Here is an 11,773-nt window from a genome sequence, read left to right as displayed (position 1 = left end):
ATAAATGTATGTCCTAAAATGCTTAGCTTCGGAGATAGAGGGTGTAGAATTTTGATTTTTATTTCGTTTTTTTTTTCAAATAATTTTGTAAATATTTTTGTCACAAATTTGATTTTGATATTAATATGAATCCTACTTGTAGAGGGCGCTACCTACATATTTTTAACTGGTTTGAAAAGTAATACTTTTCGTCCGTACCTGTATAAAACTACTGAGTGAAAAAATATACATTTCCGTGATTTTTTAGGTAAAAAATATGTTTTGGTAAAAATCGCTACGAGCAACCGTTCTCAACATATTTAGAATGGAAATAGTCAATACATGTCATTATTGACAAAAAATACTGAAATGTGATAAATTTGGGAACTTTTAATTTTTTTAAATTACAATATAATATATAATATACAACAATAATTTATAATAATACAACATAAATTTTTCTTCGAAAAAATGATGATAAAACAGTTTCTGTTGAACTTTTGGCACAAAAACATTTCAAATTAATTATTTCAGTATAATAATTATTTAGTCAACATGTTTAATTTATCTCAATGATGACAGGTAGGTATTGATAATTTAGATTCGAAATATCTCGAGAACCATTACTCATAGCGATTTTTACCAAGAGACATTTTTTACCTAAAAACGTTGTAAATGTATATTTTTTACTCAGAATTTTTATACAGGTACGAAGTTATTACACTTCAAACCAGTTAAAAAATATGTATGTGGCGCCCTCTAAAAGTAGGAGCCACACTGACCAAATTTCTCATATTAAAATACTCCCAGACACCAATTTTCATTTCATTTTTTATTTGAAAAAAATCGAAATAACAATGAGACTTCTACACCCTGTATATCCAAAACTAAGCATTTTAGGATATATATTTATACAATTTTTTTTACTTATTTTCATCTACAGAACATGCTGCCAAAGTTTCCGGAATACAGTTCGGACCACCCTGTATAATATAAGGACGCAAATCTACCACGCTGTATATTTTTTTTTGTTGGATGGTCAGCACTGTCAGTAGTCAAGGTGGGTTCTCACCTGTCAGTCTCTCTGAAGAAGTTTGACTGACTCAGTATGACTGAATGAATATCAATAATGAACAGTGAGAATACATTCTCAGTGAAGATGATCAATATGTATGTAGTAGTAGTGCAATTTTTGATATTTTAGCTGAAAAATTAATACAAAAACTGTGTAAGCAGAGGATGGACAAGTTTGGAAATAGACACTGCAAGTGTAAGAACGTATTTTTTTTCTTTTAGTTTTCCAAGTTTTGAAGATATATTGAAAGAATTGGGTTCGAAATCTAATCATTTTCAATTTTTTTAATAATTTTAATTATTTTCCAGTTTTGCTAGCATCCTATCTATCCACTGCTAATATCCACTACCTGTCCCACATCTATGACATTTTTGTCATAAGGATAATAGATATCTAAACCAACTGAATCTATTTAACTAGCATTGTTCCTTTTAGTAACACTGAATCAGTCATTGTACCTACTTCATACACGCAGCCACTGAAAAAATTCGAGTAAAGGCGAGTTCTCACTGGTCATTTTTAGTGACATCAGTTTTCATGAATCATTTTTTATGAACCTGCCTTGCGTTTATATTGTCTCATAAAATATGATCATTTTGAAACTGTCAACTCATGTTTCAGTCTCTAAAAAGGTCAAGTCTGTTTTCATATTATGTTCTCATTATTCATTGCGTTTTCATTTTAATAAAATGATCAGTAAAAATAACAGAAAGTAGACCCCCTTCTCACTTTTAATGAAGAGACAAAATTGTGATTCATTTTTAGTGATCGAGTGTTCTGAAGGTGAGTTCTCACTGGTCATTTTTAGTGACTCAGTTTTCATGAATCGTGACTATTTAATGAACGGCAGAACACTTGATCACTAAAAATGAATCACAATTTTGTCTCTTCATTAAAAGTGAAAAGGGGGTCTACTTTCTGTCATTTTTACTCATCATTTTATTAAAATGAAAACGCAATGAATAATGAGAACATACTATGAAACCAAGTCATAGAAAATGAATAGGTTAAGACTGAAACATGAGTGGACAGTTTTAAAATGATCATATTTTATGAGACAATATGAACGCAAGGCAGGTTCATGAAAAATGATTTATGAAAACTAATTCACTAAAAGTGACCAGTGATAACTCGCCTTGACGTTCATTAAATAGTCACTTTTTATGATTCATGAAAACTGAGTCACTAAAAATTACCAATGAGAACATACTATGAAAACAAGTCATAGAAAATGAATAGGTTTTTAGAGACTGAAACATAAGTTGTCAGTTTTAAAATGATCATATTTTATGAGACAATATGAACGCAAGGAACTTGAGTTCATAAAAAATGATTCATAGAAAACTATTCACTAAAAGTGACCAGTGAGAACTCGCCTTGACGTTCATTAAATAGTCACTTTTTATGATTCATAAACTGAGTCACTAAAAATTACTGTGAGGAACATACTATGAGAAACAAGTCATAGAAAATGAATAGGTTTTAGAGACTGAAACATATAAGTTGACAGTTTTAAAATGATCATATTACATGAGACAATATGAACGCAAGGCAGGTTCATAAAAATGATTCATGAAACGCTGATTCACTAAAGTGACCAGTGAACTCGCCTTGACGTTCATTAAATAGACCACTTTTTATGATTCAAGAAAACTGAGCCACTAAAATTACCAATGAGAACATACTAGCAAACAAGTTATAGAAAATGAATAAGAGTTTTTTTAGAGACTGAAACATAAGTTGACAGTTTTAAATGATCATATTTTATGAGACAATATGAACGCAAGGCAGGTTCATAAAAAATGATTCATGAAAACTGATTCACTAAAAGTGACCAGTGAGAACTCACCTTGACGTTCATTAAATAGTCACTTTTTATGATTCATGAAAACTGAGTCACTAAAAATTACCAATGAGAACATACTATGAAAATAAGTCATAGAAAATGAATAGGTTTTTAGAGACTGAAACATAAGTTGACAGTTTTAAAATGATCATATTTTATGAGACAATATGAACGCAAGGCAGGTTCATAAAAAATGATTCATGAAAACTGATTCACTAAAAGTGACCAGTGAGAACTCGCCTTGACGTTCATTAAATAGTCACTTTTTATGATTCATGAAAACTGAGTCACTAAAAATTACCAATGAGAACATACTATGAGAACAAGTCATAGAAAATGAATAGGTTTTTAGAGACTGAAACATAAGTTGACAGTTTTAAAATGATCATATTTTATGAGACAATATGAACGCAAGGCAGGTTCATAAAAAATGATTCATGAAAACTGATTCACTAAAAGTGACCTGTGAGAACTCGCCTTAAGTAACTAAAAGGTATTTTTATGTTAAAATTTTAATTTTGATAGAGAACTGAATTTTCCCTACTATTTATTGCGATTTCTGCTCTTTTGCGACTCCCTACAAAACGAAAACACAATAAACAGGGTGAAAACAAAACAGTCAACACAGCACACGTATATATAGGTTATTCTATACGGGGGGCTGTCTCCATTTGACCCAATTCCTACTCCCCTCGCGTACCATTCTACGAGATTATAGGGAGGGTGAAATGAAGTGGTAGTTTGGCGAAGGGATGACTCTTTCCCCAATCGTTGTCGTTTCTACGAATGGATACGGTTCCGAGGGGTTACACTACTGAAAAAAACAAACCCTCATAGTTATGTTTTATTCATTACTAATTTTAGTTCTCCCCTTGTATTAATTAAGTTAATCATCTATATTTCAGATGTAATATATGTGATTCTATAACGAAATAAAGTAATTAAAATTAAATACAAAAAAGCCCCTGTTGAAATCTAGACAAAGGACAAATACCTTCTTGAATAACAAAACATTTTTTTCATTTTTGGTTGAAATATTAAAATTATATTCCACAATAAAATCAATAGGTAAATACCATTTATTAGAAAGTAAATTACATTTATTAGAATAACTAAAGTAAAACAGAATGATTTCAAATAGTTTTAAATACAATTTGGGAAATCATCTTTATTGAGAATGTTTTTTTTAATTTTATTCATTTACAAGCTGTAAATGATTTAGTGGATATATACCTATATACAGGGTGTCCCAGACTGAGCGTGCATTAGAGGTTTCTAGAGAACTACAATATCTAGATCGGAAATTTTTGGCGCATCATTGTTTTACAACGAGATCTATCGATTAAAAATATTTTCAATATGGCGGCACTTCCGGAAATACCGGAAGTTGGCAGCAACTTCCTTATTTTAAATGAGTGCCCCCATTTTTTATTACATACTTAAATTCTCTGTAAAATTTTATGAATTTTGATGTTAAGCACTCTATACTTAACATTAACCGTTTTTGAGAAAAAAATATTTAAAATTTTTGGACGAAAAAAACTGCCTGTCAAAAAAATTTGTATAGCCCAAAGTCAAGATTAGTGATGACCACAGCCACTGTGACATAAAGAGAAGATATGTAGCTATCTATTTCAAAAATTAAATTGTTCGAATGTCATATAATAATGGCCGCAAGTGTCATGGAATTGGGCGATTAAAAAATTATCATAAATCATTTTTTAAATTGAAAATTTGAAAAAACGTTTTTAAGGTTTTTTAAGGTATTGTGGTTCTCTAGAAACTTCTAATGCACGCTCAGCCTGGGGACACCCCTGTATATACTGTCTGATATAGAAATTTGTTGCCTGTATATACGAGTAATAATTATATATATATATATATATATATATATAGTATATATATATATATATATATATATATATATATATATATATATATATATTATATATAGTAATTAGTATGTAGAAAAAATTCGTGGGTTTGGGAAGGCTCAAAGAAAACATTACATTTAAATATAATTTTGTGTGACGTTTCGTGACATTATTGTTGCTTATTCAAGCACTAAAACATTTAGTACTTATTGCCAATGTATACAAAAGTGATTCACGGCGACCCCAACCGCGCACACTATAAGTAAAAAAAAACGAGAAACTTCAGGCATCTTTTATACGATGTCAAAATGTTAAAATGAGTATTATTCATATTTATCCCAACTACTTCCCAAAATGTTAATAAAACATATTTACATTTACTAGGTGTTGCAATTTCTGTCACATAGTATATCTTATAGAACCAGCGGCGTGCGGTCCATGGAAGCGGGGGAAGCACCGCTTCCCTAAACTTTTTAAAGATAAAAAAAAATAGTTAAACGTTAATAATACTGTTATTTTATAACAAAAGATTAATTTAATTTGTTAAAATTATTTATTTGAAACCTTACATAAACGTAGTAAATTTAATTAGCCTTTTAATGCATGGATGCGCGCCTGAAAATTGCCGCCAGTCGCCTATCCCTCCTTCATGTAGGTATTATTGGCCTCGAACACAAACGACAAATTTAAGCCGGAAAATCGCGCACAGATGCTAGCCACGGCAGCGATCTTTCGGCCGCCTTCCGCGACTTTTAATTTATCGGAACGGGTTCGCTTGCGATTTTATAGGTAATATTGTATTTTTTTCGAATTTAACTTAGTGTTTAATGGTTTCGCTTGTAATGGAGGGTCAAGAAGGACAATCTTCTGCTTCTGCTAGTGTGGACAATAATTTAGACTGTGTTTGTGTTGTATGTGTGATATTAAAAAAGGGATTTTCTAGTCGGAACTTCCAAGAAAAAAGTGACATTATTAAGGTAGGCCTAACAATTAACGGAAAATCCGAAATTTTATGATGATGTTATAGATGATAGATCATACAAATAGGTGCCTATCGCGCGTCAAGTGCTTCGGAAAATTAATTTAAAATATCGTATTTTAACTATTATAACTTTATGTATTTTTGTTTGTTTAACAATTTTCGATAGAATTTTAATCGAACAATCGAATTGGCCTCGGAATTTTCAAAGGTAAGTTTTTTAAGGAAATGTAAAACTAAAGTCTCGAAATAGGGTTTTTTACCGATTCGCTTCCCCGCCTATAATTGTCACCGCACGCCGCTGTATAGAACTATACCGGGTGGTGCACCGTCGGGGAAAACAGAAAATCCCATGCAAATTATGAAATGTTTAAATATTGTCTCCCCTATTGATTTTATAGCGAAGTCATAAATAGATTTTTTAAAATTCTTCGTTTTTTAAACACATGCCAAATTTGAACAATTTTGGATAAGCCGATTTTGAGTAATTTGAGAAAAACTGCATCTATTTTTAAACCGACATACCTTAAGTTGTCATCGTCATTTTCAAACTTTAATTTATAACAAACCTTAATAAAACTTAATTTTAATAACATTTTAATATTCAGTACTAGTAATAATTTATTGTTGTACACATAAAGAAAAAAATGAACATGATAAAATGGTACTACGCCAGGAAACAGCTTAGACAGTGTATCTGACATGTGTTGGTTAATTTCCGTTGAATATTAAAATCAATTAAAATTAAATTACTTTAGACAATGACAAAATCATAGTTTGCAAACCTACAAGGTATGGCGGTTTTTGACTGCTGTTTGATTGTTACCTGTTCGGTTTTAATATAACAATAAATGCAGACTTTATTAAATTACTCAAAATCGTCTGGTCAAAAATTGTTCAAATCTGGCCTTTGTATTTAACATACATAAACCTTTAAAAAATATGTTTACGACTTCGCTGTAAACTCAATAGGGGAACTAATATTTGAACAGTTCAAAAATTGCATGGGATTTCCTTTGTTTCCAACGATGATGCACCACCCGGTATACAATATCCACTTTATTGCATTATTTATTTCTATTTCAGGAAGACACGGCAATTTTGCGAAATGGTCTGGTATTGCGAAATGGTCTGGTTTTTCAACTGTTCACACTAAAAATTTCAAATTTGATGTGTAGATGTCGATAAACAAATCGCGTTTTAAGTAGAATTATTAACTGGGTTTTTTTAGCATTCACAGGGTGTTGAAACACTTCTTCACATTTCTTAAAAAAGGGGACCTGAAAGAAGAAAAGGAATAGAAATAAAACACATGATTTAAAATTGTAATACACATACAACTGTTTATTGAGACATATTTATATCATCAGTCCATTTGTCAATTATCGATACGACAATATCGAACAACAACATGGGGGGTTAGGCCGGCAATGCGCAGACCCCGACCCAAAAAATTACCAATAAAATACAGACATATCTAAAAAATGGGGCGTAAAGTATGACCTACGCCTCCAATTCGTCACAGAAGTATGGTGTCGGTGATAGTTGTAGTAATAGTATGTAGTAAATACGAATAGTAAAATTGCAAAATAAAAATTAGGAAAGAACAAAACAATTGTGTTACACAAACAGAAAATTATGAAAGGGGCGTACAATTCTATTTAGTTTTCTTTTTTTTCATTTTTCAGATTCGTTATAATTATTATTAGCTATAGATGCACAATCACACAGGAAAGAACAAAAAGGTCCGTCAAGTGCGTGTCAATATGTGTAATTATACCAAGAAGAATAAAATAAGAACAAAGAAAAAAATAAGCGAATAAGACGGACAAATAAAATACCACGAAAAAAAAAAGAAACAAAATAGTAACTAAGATTGCAATCTCTGGTGTTGTTTCTGTCAACTGCCGGGCTACGTGTTTTCTTTTTTTCCATTTTACTTATATTAGTTTTTTTTTGAACGGAGGCATTTCGTGTAAATCAAACGGGGGGAGGGGTGTTGTGTTACGAATCAGATTAACAAGAACAATAAAATTTCAAACAGAAGTATGGTTAGTTAAGTCGATTGTTTCCTTAATATTATCGCTAAAATACATCACAATGCAACCAGTGCATCACCAAAAAAATAATGATAAAATACAATATTATTATTATACAAATTAAAAAAAATATGTCACTTCGCACTTAGTTGTGATTCGGTCCAACCGCGTGTGATAAAAGTTCGTTTTTCTATCTCTCTCTCTATCTATATAACCTCAAAACAACCCTCTTCTTTCTACCTCCAATCACGCTTTCAAACTTAACAATTAAAAAAAAACATCAAACGACGGGTCAATAAAAATTTCGCATCAATTTTTAAACAAGCACGAGTCAAAAACCAAACATTTCCAGAGGCTAGAAGAAGAAAGCAGCTTAAAGGCCTACTTTTTTTTGAAAAAAGTATTTAATAATAAAAACAAGCGTCGCAGTAGCCAGGTATCGGGGTTTCACCGCATACATGCCTACGCTGACGACTCGAAATACAACGATAAAAATAAAGACGCAAACTTAAAACAACATTGTAGTCTAGCGGTATCAGATCAAAATAGTGTGGATGGATGATTTCAGTAAAATAGTACAATTTCTGATTTCAAAAAATAATTTTTCCGGCCTATTCCAAAATAAGTTTGCTTTAACCACGCTTTCAATTATTACTAAACGGTCAGATTGACTTATCATTCCGCACATTTTTGATCTGCTACTGCCAGACCTCTTTAAAAAAAATCTTAAAAACTCGCTAGTACGATTTAATCATTTTTTGTTACAATTACAGACAAAATTAATAAAAACACAAGTAATAACAGATTTTTTTTGGAATTTTCATTTCAACATCCGTTTTTTTTTTCATTTCATTTTTCAAAACCCGGACTAAAATTACCGAAAAAAACTCTCTTTTTCGAGATACAAAAAAGGACGAAAATTATCATCAGTTATTGGCGAAAGACGAATACGAAAATTAAATACAAAAAAGGAGTTAAAATTGTCGAATAATTGGCTGGTGTATTACGAAAAAGGTATAGATTTACGGCAAAAATGTATGAGTTATTCTAAGAGGTGAAAATATATACTTAAACCACGTTTTTGAAAGTGTGCATTTGAATTTATGACCTATGTTCGTTTCCTTTTAGAATGATGAACAGTGTATTGTTCTGTAGTGTTGGATGTAATAAACAAAAACGTTTCCAGATAAACCTTCCTTTTTCCGATAAACCAGCCAACCTGATTCGAATTAAAATGGTGAAATTATTGATCAGAAACGAACGCAGACGATGTTGATGACGTTGATGGTGGTGGTGGTAGTGTCCCGCCGCTTGGCGGCCGGCGACTCTAACTCCAGGCGCCGTACGAGTCCTGGTACCACTCGTCGCCGTTGGCGTCGAGGGGCTGCTGAGCGAGGGGCATGCCGCCCCAACCGCCCTGGTGACCGCCGGCGCCGCCCTGGCTCTGGAAGCGCCGCTTCGTCTCCCCCTGGTTCTGGTGACCTCCGTCAAACTTCCGTTTACCTGCTAAACAAGCGATAATTAATCAAAAGAAACAAACAAGTTCAATATAGTGGACGATATAGTTCTCATTTAATTTTGCACATAGGATTAGTTATGTTCTCTTTTAAAATACGGCTACATTCACTTAATAAATGAATAAAAGTTGACACGTACTAGCAAAATTCATATAGTGATTAATGCGTTTATTATTTAATAAAAGATACAATAGTTTTATTTTAATAAAGAACATGTGAATTTTTTTTATTTAGCATAGGCCGAATAGGCCAACGTCACTTCAACATATGCCGACAGGTAAACCTTATATGCTGATTAATGCGTTGCCTTATTACTATGTTCACCTTTCGAAATTAATCATGTTCTCTTATAAAATGAAACCAGTATAAAAACCATAGTAAATAGAAACAAGCGCAATTCATACACTGGCCGATACAGTAGTTTTATTTTATTTGTTAACATTTATTGTCTCCCTGTTAGAATAGACCTATGTTACTAGTAAATGTAGTGAAAATAGAATTTATAATTTATTTTTTGAAACAATCCGTGTTGAATAACAAGATGGAAGTATGGATTCAATAATAAATAAAAACAAGCACATTTTATATACTCAAAGGTACAGTAGATTTAAATATATGTACTTGTGAACATAGGATGACTTAGATTAGTGATATTTTCAATTATAAAAAGAAACATGTCAACATACAGTAGTAAAATTCATCCTGATTAATACGTTACTTTCTTTCAAATGTAAAAATAGCATTTTAACTTATTTTCACTTGTAGGAAGAACTAATGTTCATTTGTAAAATGAAACCAGTATAAGATGATACAAGTCGATACAGTAATTTTAAATGTAAACATATGTTCTTTTATATATAGGATAGACCTATGTTCACTTCGTAAATGACACATATTGATATATCCTTAAAAAAATCATATACTGTGTTATATTATTTTATCTTTAAAAAAAGAATCTTTAACTTATGTTCACTTTTTGAAACAAGTCATGTTATTACTTACAGAGGTATATAAACAAGCACATTTAATATATTGGACGATATTTATTTTACTTGTAAGGATAATAATGCGAACATATTTTATAAATTGGATTTATAATAATATTTGTTTTGATTTACAATAACTCATGTTCTGTTATAAAATGAAACGAGTTGATTTCTCGACCGAGACTAGCGAATTTCAAACTGATTAATTTTATAATTTTATTTGAACTGTGAAGATAGGATCTATAACTTATGTTCGATTAAAATATAAAAAATTGATTTGTAGACTAAATGTAGCCAAGGTGTATTATTAATAAATTATTTGATTTTTTTAAACACTGATATATGTTCATTTATAAAATGAAAGCAGGCGGCAGAAACTAGCGAAATTCATATACTAAAAAAATACGTTAATACGATACTTTTAACTCAGAACATAAGATTCGTAACTTATGTGCACTTTTATGATGGACCTAGTTAACTTCTAAAATACAAAACAAATAAACATTAGCCAAGATGTGTCGGATAATAGGTTACTTTTAATTTAATATAAACACAGGATTGATATCTTATGTTCGTTTATAATGGACCTATGTTCACTTGCAAAATAAAACGATTCAGGGTCAATTAATAAAGAGAAACTAATAAAATTCGTGTACTAATTATAGCGCTTTTATTTTAGTGGTGAACATAAGATTTTCAACCTATATACAATTGCTTTCTTATATCCTATGTTCACTTTAAATAATGAAATTCGTGCATTATAATCTATAATGTTCGTTTTTATCAACCAATAATAAAGGTTATAATGCATGAGGGAACAAAGTTTGGTCTAATAACGTACTCATCAACAACAACAACCAACAACATCACCAAACAGCTCAATGGAACAAACAGGACAAAGGAAAACTTGGATGTAGGTGTTCTAGGCCATCACCCCGATATTATGGCCTGGAATAAGGAGAATTTGGGGATTTAAATGTTTGAGTAGGGAATATTTCGGTAAATCAACGAAAAACGAAGATAGTGTTGCCCTTTAATATAAAAAGAAAATTTGCAGACAAAAAAATTTGGCGGATAATCTTTAACCTTTCTTAATACTCTTCTTTTCATATTCTAGTAATATGGTAGCGATCGTTTATTCCTAAAGTTTTGTAATGTAAGGCAGAACGACAACGCTATCTTCGTTTCAACCTCAAAGAAATAAGTAAATATTGCATATCTAGCTGTAATGTGTCAGGAGATAAGATATCATCCTATCACTGTCAAGGATTTCGTCGTTAGACGGACTGTAGCTTTACTTATTTCTGTGAGTTTTCGAGTGTTTGGAAGATCAGATACATAACTGTCAAATGAACCAGACGACCAAGTTGATAAAACTCACCTGGTAAACTTGCTCCCTTGCCTCGGCCCGCTCCACGAGCGACCTGGCGTGCCGCCCCACGGGCTGCGCCCCCTGCCCGTGCCGCTCGGGCCGCCGA

At 31.6% G+C, this 11,773-nt stretch overlaps 1 long non-coding RNA gene across 1 annotated transcript; it reads right to left on the bottom strand.

The window, feature by feature from the left end:
- Positions 1 to 7,672: 7,672 nt before the first annotated feature.
- LOC115884563 lies at positions 7,673 to 11,773 on the bottom strand. The gene is made up of 2 exons (XR_004050578.1): positions 11,677 to 11,773; positions 7,673 to 9,298 (listed from the first exon to the last, which is right to left on the bottom strand). It is a non-coding gene; the product is annotated as an uncharacterized LOC115884563 (long non-coding RNA).

Source organism: Sitophilus oryzae, unplaced genomic scaffold, assembly GCF_002938485.1.
Source record: "Sitophilus oryzae breed Bouriz unplaced genomic scaffold, Soryzae_2.0 scaffold_302_pilon_pilon, whole genome shotgun sequence".
Lineage (NCBI taxonomy): Eukaryota > Metazoa > Arthropoda > Insecta > Coleoptera > Curculionidae > Sitophilus > Sitophilus oryzae.
This window is presented reverse-complemented; position numbering and strand designations above follow the sequence as displayed.